The sequence below is a fragment of the Otolemur garnettii genome, unplaced genomic scaffold, assembly GCF_000181295.1.
Source record: "Otolemur garnettii isolate 467f Iridium unplaced genomic scaffold, OtoGar3 scaffold00022, whole genome shotgun sequence".
NCBI lineage: Eukaryota > Metazoa > Chordata > Mammalia > Primates > Galagidae > Otolemur > Otolemur garnettii.
The window spans coordinates 21,073,366-21,096,698 of record NW_003852417.1 but is presented as its reverse complement, the minus strand read 5'-3'; the positions used below and the strand labels follow the sequence as shown (position 1 = coordinate 21,096,698).

Here is a 23,333-nt window from a genome sequence, read left to right as displayed (position 1 = left end):
TACATAATGGTGCCTTGGTAAGCACCCAGAAGGACTTGGTTTGGAGAACTTTAGACAGCTGAACAAGTGGAAGGTCGATGCCCTGGGTGGGTGAGGGAGTTCCATAGCCCTTCTGCCACACCTCACCCTATGCATCTCTACATCCGAATCCATTGTAATATTCTTTATAATAAACCAGTAGATGTAAGTAAAGTGTTTCCCTAAATTCCGTGAACTGCTCTAGACAATTAAAATACCTCCAAAAAGGGGGTGATGGGAACGCCAATTTACATCCAGTTGGTCAAAAGTACAGGCCACATCCTGAGATTTGCAGTTGGCATCTCACGTGGAGGGTAGTCTTGTGGGACTGAGCCCTTAACCTGTGGGATCTGATGCTATCTCCAGGTAGACTGTGCAAAAGTCCAATCAGATTGTAGGATTTTCAGCTGCTGTCTGCTGGAGACTTTCTTGCTTGGTGTGAAAACACCCCAGCATCTGGTGTCAGAGTGTTGTGTGAGTGCTGTGTGACAGTAGGAAACACATTTTGGTCTTTCCTGTCTCACATGGGTCGTTTCCCAGGATTCCTCTAGGCTGGGCAACACCTCCAAGGCACCGCATGTCCTGTCCCATCCTCCCTGCTCAAGGATGATCAGACTCTCAGCTGGGCACAGCAGCTGATGCCTGTGATCCTAGCACTGAGAAACCAAGGTAGGAGCATCACTTGAGCTCAGCTGTTCAAGACCAGCCTGAGCAAGGGTGGAATCGTGTCTCTACTAAAAATTGAAAAATTATCCGAGTCATGGTGGTGGCCTATAGTCCCAGCTACTCAAGAGGCTGAGTTAGGAGGATGGCTTAATCTAGGAGTTTGAGGTTGCAGTGAGCTAGGCTGATGCCATGGCACTCTAGTCTGGAACAATGGAGTAAGATTCTGTCTCAAAAAAAAAAAGAAAGAAAGAAAGACGGTGAGATTCTCTGTCTGACTTTGTGGACTCTCTTCTCTGGGCTATGTAGCACTGAGAGGGCTGAACTTGGTTGGGGAAGGGTAGGGAGAAGATTTGTTTCTCCTCACCCCCTGCTATTGTATGCAGTGGTACCATCCAAAGAAATTTAAATACATTGAAGTCTTACACTGTGAGGCGAAATAAGTCCCTCAAGGTCACACAGCTGGGAAGTGAGAGAGATGGTTCTGAAACTCATTCTGGTTGATGGAAAATTAGAAGACCTGGGAGTTGGGGCTACACACCCTTGGAAAAGCTGCCTCACCCCTCTGGGTTCAATGTTCCCATAAAGCAAGGTGGTTGGTTCTTAACATTAGCTGTGCTTTGGAATCAAAGAAGCTTTGACAAACTGATACCTGACTCCACCTGGGGCTTCAGCTCCCACCAGCCCAGGACGTAGAATGAGCACCTCACCTTCTATGGCTCCATGCTGTGCTGTGGCTCCAAGGGACCCCAACATGGGTGGGCCAGAGCCGACTAACCCTCATGGGAGTCAGAGTGGTGCTAAACCCCTTATCTATCTAGGTCTTGTTACCCAGACTGAAAAGTTCTCTTGCCTAAAGGCTGGTAGAGTCCAAAATCAGAGGGTTCACATCTCAGTTCCCTCACTAGACCTCAGGCAGACTGCCACACCTCTCTGTGCTTCCACTTCCTAACCTACAAAATGGAGACAGAATAGCACATGTTTCACAGGACCATTGGGAGAATGGACTGTGATGATACGAGCGGAGGGCCAAGCACAGTGCTGGCACTGGGTAGGGAGCTCTCTCAGTTACCCTCCCTGCTTCCTTTAAAGGAGCTCTCTCCAGCCATGGTGGCCCAGTGGAACCATGGCCATTCCCTCTGTTGCTATAAGATCAAAGGATCACATGGAAGAGTCTTTGATGTTCAAATAAAGGGAAACCAGGAAATGGCCCAGAGGCAGAAGCACCCAGGGGGAAATGATCCCATTTGGGGGGCCCAATTAGTGGGTTGCGTCCCTGACCTTGTTCTCACTGGAGCTCCCCGTGAGATGCCCAGATGTAGGGCAGGCTTTGCAATAAGGAAATGGACTTGCCCTGCCCAAATGTTGGCAGAAGTTGGAGGAGTTGCCTCCTAGAGATCCAGTGAAGCCCTTTAAGCTCTGAGAACCTTACCTAGGTGGTAGGCCCCTAGTCCATCCCTGTCCCCTCTGGAAGGTTTAGAAGGCACTCCTGGCCCCCCACTGTCTGTTTTGTTTCTCAAAGGCTGGATTGTGACTCACCAGTGTTTGTGATTGAGTGGTTAGGTTTAGAGAGCTCAAACCTGGACTCTTTGTTAGGTCTCAACCTTAGCAAAATTTCCAGGCCCCGCTCTGCCTGGTGTGGATCACCTGGTGTCCTAAAAAGATCTCTGCCTCCAGGGAAGGAGGGCTCCCAAGCATGGAACCAGACACACCTGAGCTCCCTCCTTTGCTTTGCCGCTGACTAGTTCTGTAGTCTTGGGAAGATATATATTATTTTTTGGTCTCTGGAGCAGCTCGGACACTGTCAACCTTTTAACTGCATCTACCTTTTGTCAGGCTTGATCACAGTGCATGGTTACTACTCACAGCTGGAAAAAATAAAATACTGAGGAGATCAGCTAAGTCAAACTTATGGGCCTCCCAGCCCAGTAGCTTGGAAAGAGCACCATGCACAGGACCTGGACACCTGTCGGGCAGTCCTGGCACAGGCAGCTGCTGACTGTGACCTTGGACAATCGATAAACCTCTCTGGGCCTTGTTTACACAGCTGGTCTATAAGGCAGTTGGTCTAATCAGTCTTTCTCGGAAGTGAATTATTTAGTACACTAGTTTTGCAAGCTGCTTCTCAAAGAAAAAGAAAAAGAGAAGTCTCAAAGGTCCCAGGAGTTAGAGGATTACTGTAAGCTTCACCCCCACGTAGCACATCATGGCATATATAACAGCTTATTAAAGGTGCTGAGAAGTCCAGGAACAAAGAAGCTAGCCTGGCTTTGTTTTGCTCATTTCTTCCTAAATGCATTTGACTGTGAACCTTTTTTCCCTTTAAAGTCCTACTAACATCCTGGAATGCCAGGGATGGAAGAAAGGCAAGTGAGATGTGAAGGCCGGATCTGGAGTTGGGCTTCCCAAACTTGCAAGTGTATAGAAAACGCCAGGGCATGTTGGTGGAAAGCAGTTTCTAATTTAGCGGGTCTGGGATGAGGCCCGAGAGTCTAGGTGTCTAACAAGCTCCTGGCCATGCCCATCATGCTGGTGTACAAAGGGCTGATTCTTAAGGCTTTTAGATATGATTGCAATTAAGCAGACTTTAATGGAAGTCTGTATTGCAAACAGTGTCTAAATGATGACACAGGGACTCTGAAATCATCGTGACCTTACCACTTATCTGCAGTGCACCCTTGGACAAGTCACTTTACCTCCCTGAACATGAGGTTTCTCATCTCTAAGTTTAGGTATTAATTATATGAGCATCATCTACAATAAGATTATGCAAATACAATACAGAGTACCAAAATACACCCTAGTCATCACTGGTGAGGGCACACGACAGTTCTGACCTCTCCCATCTGCAGGCTGACACCACCTCTTTGCCTGCCCCACATTTACTTGCATTGCTAACTGCTGCCCCAGACCCTTTCCATTCCAATACAAAAGCCCTGCTATCTCAGTTGGTGTGACTGTGTATGACCTTTCCTCTCTAATGCGTTCTAGTATCTCACTCGCTTTCAGGGTCTCAGGGGAGCTGAGGGGGCATGTTTTCTCCTGTGATGATTATAGACACACTGTACCTACAGCCCACTAGTGATAGCACAACCCACTTGGCCAGAAGCTGTGCTAACACAGGTCCTCCCAGCCCTGTCCAAAGGGGGGCCTCACTGATGAGCAATCCACCAGCATTATCATTAAGCTTATTACATCATCCTACTCATGGGCCCTGTTGTAGAATTTGTGTATTTTACACACAGCTACTGTGAGAGTCTAACTCTCATTGTGTTTGCCTTTGTGTTCCTCAGTAAGTGTTTCTGCAACTGAATTGTAATTAAAACCTTTATGTAAAAATGTTCACATGGTAAAAAGAAATCCTTTGTGAGCCAGCAAGACCTATATCTGCTTAATTGCAATCCTTTGTGAGCCAGCAGACCTATGTCTGCTTAATTGCAATCACATCTAAACAATGGATTAGGATATACCTCTTTGGCTGCCCCCAATCTTGCTTGATCTCAGAGTTAAAGAGGGAAGAGGAAGAGAGAATCATTATGCTCGGATCACCTCCAGGTACATGCCGTCAGCCAAGGCTCTCAGCAACCCTGTGACAGGTACTCATATTGTTTTTATCAAGCTCCTCTAGAAGTTAATGAACTTGCAGGATGATTTGACTTTATTTTCACTATAGGCTTGTCTGTTCCCAATCCTCATGGCAGAAGATATCTGTCCTTAACTCTCCCCTGTACAGAAGATAAGTCCTCTCTTGACTTGAGCCCAGTCTTGGATCAAGTTCTACATCCGGGCCAATTGAATGTGTCCATGGGGACAGAGTCACATTGTGCAAGCATGGCCGCTTCTGCCTGGGCCACATGGATGGGAACTGAGCTGAAGGAGAAAGAGTTAGTCTACAATGGGACACTGGGCAGGCCCCTGAGACTGCTAGTCTATGGCTTATCCCTTAGGAAGGGCAGTAATTTGTAAGAAAGACATTAAGAGGAATCAATTAAAAGAGAAAGGAAACTTTATCTTGAGCAGACCCAGGCGCCATGCTGGCTAACCTCTGCCCCTGTTGCGTGCCAGCATAGCCAGCTACCCCATCTGCAGTGGCCTTTGTCTTCTTTGGCAGCCTTATCCTGGGAGGGACCCAGGGATGGAAATCAATCACATCCTTATTCCTTACTTCTGGCTTAGAGCGAAGTCATCCCTCTGTATGGTCGCAGACTGATGCATGGTGAGGCTGACCACACAGCTGTACACATCTGGGAGGTTCTGGACCTCTGAAGTCCTGCCATAGGCTTCATTTTTGTGCTCTTCCATTTGTCCAATGACAGAAGGGGTGTGAGAGATGACCCACATCATGGGTGCATTAAAACCGAGACTTTCTGGAGATACTATGGAGTTGCAGGGTAAGACAAGGTGAACTGCAAGCTGTATCAGCTGTTCCTCCAGACTCCCACAACATGACTTTGGAGAGACTCCCTGACACCCCTCACCAACTCATCATCCAGATATACAAACACCACTCAGAGCTGACAGCCACGAACTCGACAGTTGTCCTCTACACCATGCAAATGTGCACGCGCTTAATTAATAACCCAGGGCTCCCTGTTGCCTCCACACTTTTTTTCTTGGTCAGCTCTGCTAGCTGATTTTTAATTATCTTTCAGGACTGTTGCCTCTTGGAATGCTGGAAAGGAAATGCTCGCCCCATCTGGGCCGGGGCCAGGCTGGCTGGAGAACAATGTCCATCTCAAAGTCTATTGTGTTTATCTCTCGGCTGGAACGATCGCCCACAGACAGGAGAGGAGTGCTCCGCTGCAAACCAGGGAGGAGCGGGAGCTTGGCGGCTTTTCAGCATTTCTGTGGCTGTAGAGCTAACATGGCTTAAAATATTGGCCTATTTTAAACCTTTAAAACTTTATTTCTGGACTGCCTCATTGAACAAGGCAACTGGGACTTTTTACTGTTTTTTAATCAACACTATGATGATGACTTTTCCTCTAATTACAGCAGCTGGTGCTTACTGAGCACCTACTCTGTGCCAGGCACTGTTTTACATGCATCACCTTGTTCACACCTTGCAACCGTGCAAGGCAGGTATGTTCATAATCCCTATTTTACAGATGGGGGATAAGGCTCAGGGAGAATGAGTCTCCCTTCCTCACTGGAGGTGCCACTATGGCAAGCAGAAAGTTCTCAGATTGGAGACCAGGCAGTCAGAATCCAGAGTCTACCCTTTAGTCATGACCTTCTTCCTCCCTCCTTGGAATTGAGGGTATTCTGAGTTCTATGAGCCTGCCCAGGAACAGGTCTGGGGAAAGCACCCCCAAAGACCCCAGGCTTCTGGTTTATAACTTCTACCCACCTCATGGCAGCAATCTGTGCTCACTTTGTTCTGAATACTGCAAGGACTATGTAGGGTCAAGGTGCCATGTTCTTCCTGCCGCAGTTAGGGATGAGTACCAGGGTTTGGTAGACAGAGGCATGGACGGATGCCTGCTTCCTGGCTTCTTTGATGCCCTCCAGCGAGCTCCACTAGGTGTTTTAGGAAAGAGATGGCTTGCTCCCTCATTATCTAGAAGGGCAGAGTCCGGGATGCTGCAGGGAAGAAGTGAAAAATAGGGAAGGGCAGCAGGAAGAACTTCCAGACACAGGGCTTCCTTGCTTTCTGCTGCTTATGATTTTGCCACTACCTTGAACTTGGCCTTGAAATTCTTCTCCTTTATTTGCCTCTGGAACCTTCCTCCCTAGCATTTTTTTAAGCCACAAACCTAACAAGCCAGAATTTTAAAGTAAACCCAGATGAAGTGTGGTGGGTTTAGTTGTGTCCCCCCAAACAAGTAGCAAGTCCTTACTCCTGGTACTTGTGAATATGACCATATTGGGGAATAAGATCTTTGCAGGTGTAGTTAAGTTAAGGATCTCACATGTGGGACCTGCATTCAATGGCTGGTGTCTTTATTAAAAAAAAAAGGGCGGGGGGACAGGCTGACTTGGGACATTGAGGGCCCACAGGAGAAGGCAATGTGATGACAGAGACAGAAATTGGAGTTAGGCCACCACAAGCTGAGGAACACCAGGAGCCACCAGAAGCTGGGAGAGGCCAGGAAGAATTCTTCGTAGAGCCTTTGGAGGGAGTACAACCCCGTTGTCATCTTTATTTTGAGCTTCTAGTCTTTAGAATTGTGCCGGGATAAATTTATGTGTTTTAAAGCCATGTAGTTTATAGTAATTTGTCCTGGCAGCCCTAGGGAAACGTACACCAATGCAAAATGTTCTGTCATCATCCAGGATGCTGGGAGGGGTCCGTAGAGCGGAGCCTTACCTTCTGTGAAACCACAGTGCAAGGTGGGAGCATGAGGCTGGCCGAGGTGTCCCCTAGCTCAGACTGAGCTACCGGGCTGTGTGTACCGGCCTGGCTTCTGTGCCTTGGAGAACAGGTACTGTGTGGAATGGCTGAAACTGATGCTTGTGCCAACCGACCACAGTCAGAACTGCTCCAGAAATGACTGTCCATTTGGTGATGGGAAGCAACTCTCCCTTCTCTCCCTCACCTCCCACGCCACGCACAGCCTGTGCCCTGGCCGGATGCAAGAGGGTTGGAGAAGAAGAAGGTTAACATTCTCCTTAGGAAAGAGTAACAGAAATTTGTGAAGGGTCCTTGGAAGCTCAAAAGGCAATAGATGTGATGGCATTTTCTCTTGAAGGGTGGCAGAGACTGGAAAAGGGAAGCAGAGGAGAGAGAGAGAGGAAGCAGTGTCTGTGCATACTGGATGGCCACGGAAGGCCCAGAGCTGGATTGGCTAAGGACGTGCAGGACAGTGATGTAAGCTGCTCCCTCCCCTGTGCGCCACCATCTCCCCCAACCCTCTTTCTACCACAGGGTAAACACAGGTTACCTCAATGATCTTGTGTCTGTGCTTTTTAAAATTTTTCTTTGTCACCCTTGGTAAAGTGCCATGACATCATAGTTCACAGTAACCTCAAACTCTTGGGCTTAAGCAATTCTCTTGCTTCAGCTTCCCAAGTAGCTGGGACTATAGGCACCTGCCGCGATTCCCGGCTATTTTTTTTAGAGACAGGGCTTACTCTGGCTCAGGCTGATCTCAAACTCATAAGTTCAAGCAATCACCCATCTTGGCCTTCCAGAGTGTTAGGATTACAGGTGTGAGCCACTGTGCCCAGCATGTCAGTGCTTCTTTGGGGGAACACTGGGAGAGAATGTACCATGTGTGGAGCCTCATGAAGAGCTGGTGGCAGATGCTGGGGACAGATCTAAGAGGGTACTGATCACAAATTCACTGGAAGCAAGAAATTAAACTGAGAGAAATGTATCTCTGCAGGATTCCCAGGATTGGACAGGCAGGATAAAGGAAGGCCTGGAATTCTGACTTCAGTAGCAGAAGGGACATAGGCAGTTGACCTGGACTTCATAAGAAAAGGTGAGCTCAGCAGCTGGTGAACTTTGGGAGAGCCGAGAGGCAGCTCTTGGGGACCCGCACTTGACTCAGCTCCTGATTCCCACAGTGGTAGCATGGTGTGCTCCAGTCAGCTGATTCTTATAAATCTCTAAAAATAATTATGTCTTGCAGAGGCCCTATAGAACCAAAGTGCCACTTAAAACCACACTCTGCACGGGGAGCTTCCAGGGCCTTCTCTGAAAGGGTCTCATTTCCTTCTCTCTCCCCCAGGCGTTATCTTCTGAATAAATTCTCCCCAGTGACTCATCTCAGTTGTAAACCTTTTTTTCCAGATGACTGTACTCTACAATCACTACTTCTCATCAGTTCCAGCTGTCTTTTATTTTTCCTCTATTCTTTTAAAGCAAATCCTATTACTTTTCATATCCTGGCCTTGGAGACCCTGTATGTGTCCCTGTCTCTCTCTTTGATGGAGTTGTGCAACTATCACCACTGTGTAATTCCAGAGATTTTCATCATTCCATAAGGACTTCCCTACCCATTAGCTTCGTTCTGTTCCCCATTTCCCTTTTCCCCAGACCTCTGGTGGCCACTAATCTACTTTCTGCCTCTATAGATTTGCCTGTTCTGGATATTTCCTATAAATGGAAGCATACAGCCTTTTGTGCCTGGCTTCTGTCACTCAATATACTGTTTTTGAGGTTCATTCAGCTGCATCAAAACCCATTTTTTTGTTGTTGAATAATATTCCACTGCATGGACAGACCACTTCTGATGACCCATTCATCAGCTGGTGGACATTTGGTTGTGCCCACTTTTTGGCTATCAATGATGACGCTATAAGCACTTGTGTACAAGTTTTTCTGTGATTATCTATTTTCAAAATTTCTCTTGGGTAGATCCCTGGGAGTGCAATTGCTGGGTCCTATGGTATCCCATGTTTAACATTTTGAGAAATCGTCCACTTGTTTTCCGAGGTGGCCTTAGCCTGTCACGTTCCCGCCAGTGACGTTGGGGGTTCTGGTTTTCTCACACGCTCACCAGCACATATTACAGTCCGTCCTTCCTGTTTCAGCTCCCAAACTTTTTAAAACTTGCTTTTAACTCCTTCACGCTGGCCCTTTGATGAGAGAATGATTACAGTAGTCTGCTTGAGAATTTTTCACCTGAAATAAACATCAACACATCTAAGCCCCAGGTTTATATTAACCATTAGTCCTGCTTGCTCCCAGCGGGGTGCGAATTCAGACCCACTTGGGAAAGTACTGTAGTTTCTCCCAACCCTGGCAGAAAAGAGAATAATATGAAGAATGTTTCTTTTCTTGATTCCTAGAGAAACTGCAGGCAGGTGTGTATGTGTTTCTTGTTCTTTTGAGAAATACAAGATTTAAGGACACTCACGGTTGACACCATGCTAACTACTCCCTGAGGAGTTACGTTCATGCAGGAATTGTGAGCATTCTGCTAGTAACAAAGCACATCATGTTTCTGGCACATAACTTGCCTTTTTACAGTAACCCCTCTACATCCTCTGCATGAGGATATGGAGGTTCCAAGTGGCTAAGTCATTTACCTGAGATCACCCAGCTGATAAGTGGCGGAGCCCAAACTGCCCCTCAGGCCAAGTAGGGCTCCCCTCTCACCAGGGCTGTTCCCAAGTGGTAAGGGGCACAGTCCCAGTGTCCTATCACTGACTTGTTAGAGACCTCAGTGGGGGACCTTCCTTTTCCCACATCCTGTGTGTGCCCTGCTGGGAAACCAGATACCCACAACCTCAGCCCTTCACCTGCCTGACTCAGGCATCCAGGGCCTGCCCAAGCCGCATGAGGCTGGTTTGGCAAAAACTGGGCTCAAGATTTTGCTTTAGCTATTTTCTTTTCCATTTCATTGTTTCCACGGGATGTCTGCCTCCCAAAATAACACCAGGGCATTTCAGGTAAACACTACATCCGACCAAAATCCCCGTTCTACTGCAAGCCTGAGGGATTCCGATCTGCCATTGTTTTCTTCCCTTCCTCTGATCAGGTACAGGACAGGACGGGTGGGAGTGTGCCACAGGTTCCACGGCGCAGCCTGCACAGACAGGGAAGGGAAGGAAGTGGGAAAGTGCTTGGCCTGGCTAACGCTCCAGCCCCCTGCCCCAGCGCTGGAGGGGCTGTGCATGGTGCTGTCTCACTGCCCTGGGAGGCCTAGAGGGAAGACTTGGGCGGGCTCCGGAGGTCTACTTCGTGCTCATCAGCAAAAGAAGAAAAACAGATGTGGACCCAAATTCTCCTCTGATTTCTGGAGCAGCATGGTCTAATGGAGAAGCACTGGCTTTGGACTAATTCAGAATTGGGCTAAATCCTGGCTTTTCCTGCTTCTCAGTGGCAAGTCCTAGCAGTTCATATACCCACCCCCAGCCTCCATCTCCTCGTCAGGACCATGGGAAGAATAGTGACCCCCATGGGCAATAAATACCGATGCAGGCAGAGCCCCAAATAGGGCCCAGCCATGGGAGGTACTCAGTAGATAGAGTTTCCAGTCTACCTCTTAGAGCAACGAAGAAAAAATTGCTCATTCTTTCTTTGGTTTTTGATGCCATTATTAGCCAAGTATTGAGAAGGTGCCAGAATCCAGTTTAGAGAAGTACAAAAAACACAGAGTTTCATCAGACAGGCAGGGCCCCTGGCCTTCAGCCTTGCTTGTTTGTGTATGTAACCCTAACCTAATTTTGTAAAACTGTCCACTCCCCACCCCCAGCACAGTTTAAAACTGAAGTCTGAAATCCTTTGTTTAAATAGCTGCAAAGATTATAATTTCTAGCATACTATAAATATTGATATTTAAAACTAACTGCTAGGTCACACTTTTAAATTTAGCCTATGGAAGGCAGCATCTATGATTTAACGTAATCCTATCATCCATTTAAAAAATATGTGAAGAAGCTCACTGGCATTCAGAAATTTACATCTTTCTTCTAATCATCTAGAACTTGTACTACTATCCCTCCTTTCTTCACAGGTTTTTAGCCTGATTTTGTATGCTTCCAAGTATTTATTGATCACATTTAAAGACATGGAAAAAGCCATTTTTCGTATTCAGTATTTCTTCCCTTTACTCTCACAGGCCTCTCCAAGCATGTTCATTCCTTGATGAAAGTGGGGAGAGAGAAGAACAAAGTTATTGCATGAAAATCGTTATTATGCCCAGCACCAGGACCACGGATTCCTCCAAGGAGGTGGTCTCTATGTCAGGTCCCCTTTCTTTGGTAAAACGGGGAAAGCTCTAGTGTGTGACTTCAGTCTGACTCTCAGGTAACTCCATTTTAGGGAAGAGGGCTTATGGAAGTTGAGAATCTGGAAATCGGTGTCCTGATCACTATTTTATACCTGATTACTCTCCGGAATGTGACACATGTCTTACTTAGAGGACCCCTGAGTTCAGATGTGACACCAGCTTTGACTTACTAGGGTCAAGTTACCCTTGGCAAGTTTCCAAACCTGTGGGTTTCTACAGAGAACTGTTATTAGAGTAACTATAAACTTCTCAACAGAAACCATGTATTCTCAGGGGATGTGGTTTTCAGTACTTAGTATATACAGAATTAAGATGTGTATTATTGTCAGGGTGTACATTTGATGTGATAAGTCCCTTCCCCCACCCCAATCTGTTATTCAACTGCAATTGATAACCACTTGGAATCAAAGATATAGGGTAGTTTACATCCTTCCAGCCTGTCCTCAACCTGCTTTCTTTTGGGTTGCTAGACTTTCCCCAATACCATTCTGAACTGGCTTTGTGGTTGGAGAAATAAAGTCTACAGAAAACAGCCTGTGATGCCACTTGAATCTTTTTCTTGGGTCGTAACTATGGCTCAGAACTCTTCAGCCTATAAGTATCATTCGATAATTTTCCCTGGATCCATCCATCACCTGTGAGCACAAGAAATTTCATTTGGGGCAGTGCCTGTAGCTCAGTGAGTAGGACGCCGGCCTCATATACCGAGGGTGGCAGGTTCGAACCTGGCCCCAGCCAAACCACAACAACAACAAAAAAAATAGCCAGGCGTTGTGGCAAGCGCCTGTATTCCTAGCTACTCGGGTGTCTGAGGCAAGAGAATCACTTACGCCCAAGAGCTGGAGGTTGCCTTGAGCTGTGATGCCATAGCACGCTACTGAGGGTGACAAAGTAAGACTCTGTCTCTAAAAAAAAAAGAAGAAGAAGAAGAAAGAAAAAGAAATTTCATTTGACGTTGGCTTTATCCTCTCCATCTTTGTAAACATTTCCTGCCATTTTACTTCATCTGTACGACTGTTCATTGTCCAAAAGAGCTATTGTCATCCTCAGGCTAGTATACTTTGACGAAAGTAGGGAGAAAGAAGAACAAAGTTATTACATGAAAACTTTGCAGTGTACTTATTTTCATTTAACAGAAAAAAAGTAAATCGACTACCATGAGATCTTAGCACTGATCCCTGTGAGAAATAGCCAAGTCACCTCCAAAGGCGCTGTTATTCCTGCGTCCCTTGGTTCTGAGGAGATCCCCATCTAGTGTGAAATATCCTTCCTGATTGCCTAGTAGGTATGCAGCAAATATTATTGAATGAATAAAAATGAATGAATCCCACTGAAATTCAGTTTTTGCCTAGTAGGTATGCAGCAAATATTATTGAATGAATAAAAATGAATGAATCCCACTGAAATTCAGTTTTTAAAAGTGCTTTGTTATGGAAGATTTGCAACACATACAGGAGAGCAAAGTCCAGCCATATCTCTGGTTTTAGTCACACTGAGTTCATGATCAGTTTTATTTCATTCACAACCCTCTCAATATACTTCCTTTCTCACACCCAGGACATTCTGAAGCAACTTCCTATGTCATACAATTTTTTTTTTTTTTTTGAGACAGAGTCTCACTCTTTCACCCCAGGTAGAGTGCTGTGGTATCACAGCTTACAGCAACTTCAAACTCTTGGGCTCAAGCAATCCTTTTGCCTCAGCCTCCCAAGTAGCTCGAACTATTGGTGTATACCACCACACCTGGCTAGTTTTTGCTATTTTTTAGTGGTGATGAACTAATCAGGCTGGACTCGAACTTATGAACCTGAGTAATCCACCTGCCTGGGTGTGCGCCACCCGCCCAGCGTCAAATATCATATAATTTTAGCCACAAGCATCTCAGTATATATTTCTAAAACATAAAGCTTTTAAAAAATACCTTAAACACAATGCCTTATGACACCTTAGAAGTTTAACAATTCCGTGGTATATTCAATTGGTCTTCAAGTTTCCTCAATTGCCTCATTCTTTTTTATAGTATGGGAATTTATTATTAAATACAGTTTTGGATGGGGAAAATTTGTCAGACTCTCAAAATATTTGTATCAGTGTTCTCGAATTTTAGTGCACAAAGGATTCACCTGGGAGCTTGTTCAAATAATGATTCCTAAATGCCACTCAGCCCTAAAAAGTGCCAGAAGTTCCCATTCTTGAGAAGCATCTTCGATGAGTTTATTGTACTAGGGGACCCACACTCTGAGAAATACTGATCCACATCTATTAAAACCCTGTCCTTTCTTTTGTCTCAGGTTTAACTTCTTAGTGACTCCACCCACTCAGATAATACTTTTTTTGTACTTTTAATAGAGACAGGGTTTTGTTCTTGCTCAGACTGGTCTTGAACTCATGAGCTCAAACAATCTTCCTGCCTCAGCCTCCCATGGTGCTAGGATTACAGGCATGAGCCACTGAACTCGGCTTCTTATTGCTTTTTTAATGTGGCTACAAGAAAATTTAGAGCTACATATGTGGCTGAAGTTATGTTTCTGTGGATAGCGCTGATTTGTGCGGCTACTTAACCTCTCTGCTGCAGTTCTCCCATCTGTAAAATGGACGTAGCAATAGTATCTTGCTTACAGGATTGTTATGAGGATAAAATAAGTTAGTATTTGTAAGGCACTTAGAGCAATAGCTGGCATATGTGTCCTTTTAAGGGCTTTTAACATCTTTGTGAAATAAACCAATGGTGTTTGCCGTATTAGCGTCTAGACTCCTAGTATAGGCGTACAGAACTGAACATAAGGCAAAACTCAGGGGCTAGTGTTTTATTGGGTAGTGTAATCCCAGGAGAGCAGCACTGAAGGGGAAAGGGAAGTGAAACAGGAAAGGAGGGAAGATAACACCGGGGATGTGTTGTGTCGCTGGCGACCCCTTTCCAAGAAAATATGTAGCTGGGTGTTTGCTCAGGTGAGCCATCCAGAGAGGCCGTATGGAACACTGCATCTTGGCAGAGTTGTTGAGGGGAGGCTCAACAATTTTCTTCCGGTTCCTTCCCATCTCCTGCTTGTGCTAGTCAAAATTTGATGCTTGTGTAGTTAGGTCTTTTATACTTTCTGGTTATACTACTGAGACCTTTTGGAAAGCTGCCAGGAAAGGCAGGGATGGCAGGAGTCCAGGTGGACTGGACATGGACTTTGGAGCCACTGTGGCACCCAACACGGCACGTGTCGTGGAACTCTTGGTGTAGCCTGATCCTCGTTCATGGAGGTAATGAGGGGCTTGAGGCCACAGCAGGGTCGGAGAGGCTTAACTGCATAAAAGCCATCAGGGGTGGTTGGAGCTGGTCTAGCTAGGAATCAGAACAGGTGGCCATACCCAGGGGCAGAGGGCCAGGTGGAGCTGGGCAGGAGGCCCATCATCCAGACCCTGCCATCCTGCCTCACCTGTGTCTGCAGGCCTTCTCCTCGTGCACCTCCCACCGCGTCTCAGTATTAGCGTGTCTGACACTAAACTCCTGGTTTCCATCACCAAGTCTACCTTTTGACTCAGCCTCTCCATTCCCTTGTCTCCTACACCTCAGTAAATCCACCCACATGCTCAAGCCAGAAGCCTGGTGCCACAGTGGGGGACTCGCCCTTCCTCAGCCCTCAGGTGCTCGGCTGCAAATCTGGTGAAGCCCACCTCCAAACCGTATGGCAAAGTCAGCCACCTTTCTCATCTCCACCACATGGCCTGGCCACCAGTGTCCCTTCCACGGCTTCCTCTCTCCAATCCTTCCTTCATACAGTAGCCACAGTAATAAAGTCTAAGTCAAGTCCTGCCACTTGGCTGCCTTAAACCCTTGCAGTGGCTTTTAGAATAACCCCCAAAGTCCTTACTGTGCCTTCCAAGGCCCTCCGAGACCTGCTTCTGTCTTCTTCCCCTCACCTTGAGACCCTCCCCCTCTGCCTCCCCCTCCCCTGGGTCAGCCTCTTTCTTCCCTAACACACAATGCGTGTCTTACTGTTCAGGGCAAGGATTGGCAAAATAATGCCCACTTCTGTTTTGTAAATAAAGTTTCATTGGGACACAGGCGTAGGAGGGAGGTAAGGACCCTGAAGGCTAACATATTTGCTATCTGGTCCTTTGCAGAAAGTTTGTTGACCTCTGTTTTGGGGCCTTTGACCTTGCCCCCGTCTCTCCCCTCAGCCTCTGGGCCAGCTGGTTCTCAGACTCTCAACTTGCAGCTTACGTGTCACCTCTTGAGGTAGGTCTTCCTGAGGTCACTGCTTTAGTAGAAGCCCCTGCTCCAGCCCAACACCCCCTTTTTCTCCATCGCACCACCTGCTCCTTGCCTTTCCAGCACTTTCTTGATTTGGGATTATTTCTTTATTACTTTATCTATTTACATTTCTTTCCTCCCCTTTCAACTCTAAACTTCATGAGGGCAAGGACCAGGGTGTTTTGTTTAGAATTATACCTCCAGCACCTTCAAGGACCTTTTTCTCCCAATGAACAACTGGAATTTCTTCATCCACTTGAGTCTTGACTCCTTTGGAGGGGTCCTCACCCTCCTAATCCTTCCTCTAGCCTGTATGCTTATCTAGCAGTTCTCCTGCTACTGCTGAGAACAGTTTGGGGTCAGATAAGGCTGCGGGAAAAGAGTTGAGCGTGGAGTCTGAGCCACGGAGTTCGATCTCCTAACAATTTGCAGCTACCTGGGGAACTGTGACCCTCCATCACTGTGCTTAACAACTCTGCAGTTCCCTCGCTGTTTCACATTACCAGAAACTAATGGCTGAATGCAGGGCAGCGTGCATTCACATTTCCATTAAAACGCCTGAGAGCTGCTTTGTCTGGGGAGCCCCTGCCCTGGGAGGCTGCCTTCCTGGAGGAGGTCCCTCAGCCCGAGTCACAGCTGCCTGCTCTGCAGCCACCAGGGGGCTGTGTCACCTTCCAGGGTCTGATTCCTTCCTAACTCCCCCAGAGTGCAGTGGGACAGGCACCTTGGAGCTGGGGAGCTGGGTGAGCAGCAATAGCTTGGGGGGGTTGAGGATGTGGCCCTGGTGTTCCTCTGTGGAGAAGATGCCCAAAGGACCCAGGACCTGCCATGACGTCAGACTGAGATCCAGAGCCAAGCCCCACTGCCTTCAGATGTACACAGGCAGCCGTGGGGTGGAGGGGCACAGCAGGAAGTGGCTTAGAGATCCACGCCCTCCGCTTTACAGATGAGAAAACACCCCCTTTAGAGAAGGGACCTACCTGTGTAAAATTAGAATTGACCAGGCTGAATCTTCTAGGCTGTCCTAGGGTGTCCTTCTGGGCAGTATCTGGAAAGGCTGGACAAAGGTGGGATTTCTCTGGAATTTTTCATGGACAAGACTTGAAAGAGCACTGGGCTAACCCCAGGTGGACCCAGCTTGAATCCTGACTACCCAACAGCGGCCAGGCCACAGTGAAGGCCCCTGACCACTTTCGGCCTCAGTTTCACAACCATGAATTGAGATGAGTCCCTGCATTCCCAGGGAGTTCTGAGGATTCAGTGAGATAACACCCGAGTCAACAAGCAAGTCCCAGACACACAGGAGATGTGAGGCCACTCAGTCCAGACTAGGTGGGTTTTGAGCAGCCAAGTTGGAGGAAGGGCAGAGGCAGTACATCACATATCCATGGGTTTGATGGTTTCTGTAATAATTACAAACAAGGTCATTGCAGGAAGAATCCTCAACAAAGGCCCCTTTCCCATCCCCTCAGTCCTGACCTCCCAGAATATCAATACAGCTAGTGATTCGGGGCCACCTTTCGTGAACAAAAGAAATGAACAAGCAGTTAGTTCCTAGCACAAAGCTCCAAGTTCAGTTGCTACACGGATGACGGGTCTGCTCTTTTCATGTCTTCTGAGGAACCGGGGTTTGTTCTCATAACATCTTACATTCTGGGAAACAGGTTTCAGTGTTTCCTGACCTTGTTCTTTGGATCCCTCCTTAGGAAAGGCATTCCGTTCTCTCTAGGCCATTTTGTAATTATCCAGTAGAACAGTGCTATTGTGATATTTTTATTTTCCTAGAACGCATAAACAAGTGTTTCTAATCAAAATGTTGCTGTGGCCATGATGGATGACAAGCTGGCTAGTCCAGTAGGTTGGACTATAATGATGGATGCCTGGGGGTTGGTTGCCCCCTCCTCCTAGGCCAGCTACAGGTGTAGTCAGCCAAAAGCAACCACGTGAAAGCAGGTCAAGAGGGGCATGTGCAATCTCATCGGCCCCTCTGGGAGAACAGCTCGAATGCATAGGCCATTAAGTCCTCTGTGACATCAAATATTGAATTCTGAATAGTAACTTTAAAAAGAGGAAAAAGGACATCAAATATTCATCTTAACGTGGAACACTTGTTCAGAGTCCCTTGAGATTCCAGGGGCATCCTGCTTCCTTCAGATCTGGGTTGTCTGATTGTGTTCTCAGAAATTCTGGACATTCAATAGACCCTCTGTTGGGGTCAGAGGGCCCAAGTGGGTCGAGTGCCAAACTGCCTCCCACCCTTCCTTCAGAGAAGTTCCATTCTTAGCTATTTACACATTGAGTGTCTCTGTACATTTGCACTAAAATTTCTGAAGCTAAAATCCACTTTGCAAAGTAGTTCATTAGAGACTTAAACTAATGACTCTCAAGCTCTGTCCTAGGGTCCCCAAGTATCCTCTTGCCCCCGTACTCCTCCTGATAACCATCCAAGGAGGTGTGGTTAGCCCCATTTTACTGATGGAAAAACCAAGGCTCAGAGAAAGGAAAGATGAATGCCAGGACTGGAACCAGGCCTACCTGTGAGTGTTGCCTCCACAGCCTGCAAAATCTTGTCTCAGGGTGGTGCTAATAACATAGGAATTTGTGCTGGAGGTCTCGGCCCAAGTTGGGCTTCTGTCTCTTCCTACTTGAAAGCTTCCTGACTGGACACTTTTATGCCATTTGCGCCTCATTTTTCTCACCCAAAAAATGGGCACGATAGTAACACCAGTGAGTGATGCTCACTCTACATCACATCTGAGGGGTGCTATTCATATGGAGTCTTGGAAGGAGCTCTGCCTCCTCCACAACCTCTTCACCCCTTGGGCTGAGCTGGCACTGCAGCCTGCAGACTTCCTGATTCCCAGTGACCCCAGTCTTGAGGTTGCTGAACTGCAGGGGTGAAGCTTCCATGGAAGAGGAGAGGGACAAGGTTCCGAGGGCAGAAGCCCTTGCTTGTTCTCAGTTTGAGGCTATGGGGCCAGTGCTAAGGATCAAAATGCAGGTGCATCTCCCTAGGGGTGAGATACATTCCTTCACCCCACAGACCTCTTTAATTAGCTCAGAGCCTTAGAGCAATACCTTTTCGGGTTCTTATCAGTGCTTCCTGATAAAGTAATTAATGGGTTTCTCTTCTCCACTGAGCATCCTCCTGCCCCAGAGGGCTGAGTTTGGACGGAAGGTGCTAATTAGTTCCTGTGTGATTATCTGGTTAAAGCAACTGAGCCAAGTCTCTGCAAATCTATAGGAAGCCCTCTCCTCCCCTAAGTAAGACTTTAGATATCTGCCTGTTTATTACTTTTGCTTGGTGTCGGGTCTGCCCATCAAGTTCAGCCCCTTCCACAGACAGCCTCTCTCTTACATCAGTATCTGCAAGTGGCACCCTGGGGCCCAGGGCCTTGCCTTGAGCCCTCGAGCCAATCACCTGGGAGCTCTCAGAGGTTCCTGGAAATGTGAGCACTCCAGAGCAAGCCCGGACTCTCCAGGCCTGGCTGCCTGAAAAGCCCTCATCTGGGGCCAGAGAACTGAGTCCAGACTGAGTCCTGCCACCCACCGAGATGTGTGACCTTGAATAAATGATGCTTTATATCCAAGTCTCAGTTTCCAAGCTATTTAGAAAAGGGGGCACAGGGTTTGGTAAACCATTGGAGATGGCAAATGTGTGGTTTTATCAGCTCCGATAACTTGGTCACAACTTTGCCCCAGGTCAGGTGGAATGCTGAAGTTCAGTGACTCTATGGGATGAAGAGGGCTCAGGCCCCTAGGGTGAGGGCTAGGGTTAGGGCCTGCAAAGAGTAGCCTGTGCCCTTCGGTTAGCCATGGAGGAACCCTGGTGTCTATTGAGGAAGACGCCTTGTGTACGTTTGTGTGTGTGTGTGTGTTTGTGTGTGTGTTGGGGTGGCCTGATGACTCTTCCAGTCACTGAGACAATTTCTGACCTCCTTTTCACTTTGAGACTTAGGCTGTGGAGTATTCTTGGCCAATAGCTAAGAATTTTTAAAGAAAACTATTTTTTATCTTAATTCTGTCTAGGACATAATACAGAATCACAGCCTCTAACTTACTGTCTTTCCTTTATCCAACACATAACAAGGACTTCTTGATACTCTCTTGTTCAAGGGCTAAGTTAACAAAACGTGCTTTATTTTCCTCACCCCTATCCCCTCTTCTTGTCTCCTATCACACTGCAGGGCAAGAAAAGCATTTTCTCCCTTTATGAATGGCTCTACTGCCCAGCCCCATGCCCTGCATTCCATGGACTTTTCCTTTTCCTTAATTTTATTTATTTTAAAATTGATACATAATATTCCTACCTGTTTCTACAGGTGTGTGATATTTTGATACATCAGACATGCTTGATGGTGAAGAGGCTGAAAGGAAGAGAAATGGAGTCAAAGCAGTGGTCTCCAAGGGGAATAGCATCCTCTGGAAGTGTTTTGAAAATTATGGGGCACTTTGGTTTGCCGGTGGGTGAGCGCCATAGATACCACATGTCCCACTGCGTGGGATGGGCCTGTGCCGGGAAGAATTGTTCTCTGTCCCACCTGTCTTCCTGATGCTTCTCCAGACATTGCGTATTTAAAACTCTGGTTGTAGTTTTCTGAGCCTGAAACTTCTAACTCCATATTGCATATAACACCAAAGTATTTTTATATAGATATTGAACATAAGAAAACTTTTGCTGGCAACATACAAGCATGCCTTGTTGTATTGTGCTTTGCTTTATTATACTTCACAGATCATTGAGGGTTTGTGGCAACTCTGCACTGGTGCCGTTGCTCCAACCGCATGTACTCATTTCATGAGTTACATTTTGGTAGCTCTTGCAATATTTCAAATCTGTTCATTATTGTGTCTGTTACAGTGATCTGTGATCAGTTTTTTTTTTTTTAATTTCAGGTTGATATGAACATACAAATGTTTAGATTAACCCCAAAGTGTTTTTTGGCATGGTTTTAGTACCTATCCAATATTCCAGGAATACCACTGCTGGGAACATGGAGGGAAAACTGTACTATATTTTAATCAGCACTTTACTAAGAGTTGTTCACTGCTTTGGAAAATCACATCCCAGATAGAAACCCCACTCCTGGTATTAGAGTCACCAAAGAGAAATAGCTAATATCAAACTGGATATGTAGCTGCGGCTTTCACGGTGATTCTGTGTGGAGATCTGAAGATCTCTCCTGCATCTTTCAGGGTAATGGTGGTTGGGCATTTACATACGAAATGCATAATTGAAGACATATCTACACATGTATGCACACACACATTTCTTTTTTGTTTTTCACAAATAGGATTCTTTATTTGTCATTATTAAAAACCTGAATTTTAGACAGATTCTTGGACTGGTGGTTCATATCCGTCAGCTTGTTCAGCTTTAGCACCTCTTGTCCCCAGTAACTTTCCCAGAACCACGACCTTCACGGTGAAACTCCATGAATTTTCTGAATTCAAACTTGTGCTTCTTCAGCATTTTTACTTTTCTAAGGAAGACATCATGGAGAGGATAAATAGATTGGCATGCCTTTTCTATGTCTTTTCCAATGCGATCTGGAATCAATTTATTGACAACTTCTTTTAAGTTATTCGTCTGCCCCTCTCTGGTCATGATCGCCACCATTTTCTTCCAGATTTGGTGAACATGTTGGTGCTGGGGGTAAGAGGTCTTCCGTATCTGATTGTTGCATTTTTTAGTAAAACCAACACAGAACAGACAAAGCAAATAATCATCAGTAGTCTTGACATCAACATGAGCTTTAATCATAGTTTGCCATTTTTTAACCATAGAACACATTTTGTCATGGGTAAGATCCATGCTGCGAAGGTTAGTTGGGCAGTTTTTGCCCTGGGTGATCAGTAATCAGCTTGAATTTTCTAAATGCAACTTCATTGTGTACTTCATTGTGTAGATCAGCATATGACCTTTGAGGCCATCAGATGCAATTTTGGTTCCTTGAGTCCTGGTGACTAGTGTTTTTCCAATTTCTTACATTGAACATAGCAGTTGCCTTCACATCATACTAATCTTTCTTAGAAAATGGATCACCTTCTTCTTGGCTCCCTTTTACCGCCTTTTGTCAGGTGCTTGTTCTTGTGGACAGCCATGGTGGTGCTCAGTGAGCCAAAAGGCCATACGCCCATTTCTTTCCATTTATTTCTCATTTCATACTATGATTAAGGCATTAAATTGAGTCTTAAAAATTATATGTGCAAGTAGTTTATATTTTTATGAATGTTGTTTCATGTACTCACTTCAGCAGCACATATGCTCAAATTGGAACGCTACAGAGAAGAGTAGCAGGGCCCCTGCTCCAGGATGACCCACAAATTTGTGAGTGTTGTTTCAGGACAATATAGGTGGTGTTAAAAATATTTATTAAGAAAGAAAGGCATGGGATTTGATGAGGTTAGAAGCCCTGGAGCTTTTAACCTCATGAACTTTGCATACAGCACCAAAGTATTTTTATAGTTCATCCCTTTGGCCTTGGCCTCAGCTGTCTCCAATAGATATAAACATACCTACATTTTAAAGCTTTGAAGATAAGGAGATTTTACTATCTCCCACCGCAATCCATTTATTAAATTATTAATCTTATGAGTCTTTGTGATGTGAATGAATCATCTGTTCAGTCTCCAGCAGAAATGGTGGTATGCTTGAGACCATATTGAATTTCAGTCCCTTCTAGAACTGTGTCCTGCCTCAGCAATGGCCTTGAGGTGGTGGGAAGGGTGGGTGGTGGGAATCTGGCAATAAGCAGCCACAGTGGGGTAGGACAGGGCTGCAGACAGAGCAGACATGGACAATAGAGGCCTGGGTTCTAGGTCCTGTGGAGCCACCAGTCTGTGAATGGCCCTGAATCACATATACAGAATGAGGTGTCTGGGCTGGGTCCATCCAGTGTTGGCAATCCATGACTCTGTGACTCTGGTTCTTTGGCTCTGCCGTGTGGCTCACGATAGGCACAGCAGTTAAAGAACAAGTGCTTTAAACTCAGAGTCTAGGCTCTAAATCTCACCTCTTCCATTTAATAATTGGGTAACCTTCAGTAAGTAACTCAACTTCTTTAAGACTTGGTGTCTTTGCCTACAGCATGAGGATCAAAAAAGCACTCACCCCCTAGAGCACTTGTATGCATTGAACAAGACACAGGTGCATCCTTTGGCACCTTATAAACATACATTTGTACTATGGCAGTGCCTGCTACTGGGAACTCCCGGCTTACATGGCCGAGGTGCATCTGTTGTGATGTCTGTTGTAATCAGGCATCACAGATGCTTGGACTAACCCTATCCCAAGAAGCCTAGTCTGATATCTCTGAGCTAAATAGTCAGGCATCCCTGAACTAGGCCACAGATGCCCAACCAACTCTGAGATAAAACATTAGCTTTAACCTGAAGGGGCTATGTTGAAGGCATTTGGCTATTAAAATAACAGCTTGATAGGAGCTCACTGTCTTTGGGCTGCCATAGCAAAGTGCCATAGACTGAGTGGCTTATAAACAACAGACATTTATTTTTTCTAGTTCAGGAGGCTGGAAGGAAGTCTGAGATCAGGGGCCAGCACAGTTTGGTACTGGTGAGGGCCTTCTTCCTGGTTGCAGACGGCCAGCTTCTCACTGTGTGCTCACAGGGCACAGAGAGGGACTCTCTGGAGACTCTTTTATTAGGATCCTAATTCCATTCCCTTGGGATTGGCCCTCATAACCTAATGACCTCCCAAAGGC

At 46.2% G+C, this 23,333-nt stretch overlaps 1 pseudogene; it reads left to right on the top strand.

Moving 5' to 3' along the window:
* The first annotated feature begins 21,853 nt into the window (after positions 1–21,853).
* Positions 21,854–21,953, top strand: LOC111724393 (annotated as a pseudogene).
* Positions 21,954–23,333: the final 1,380 nt, after the last annotated feature.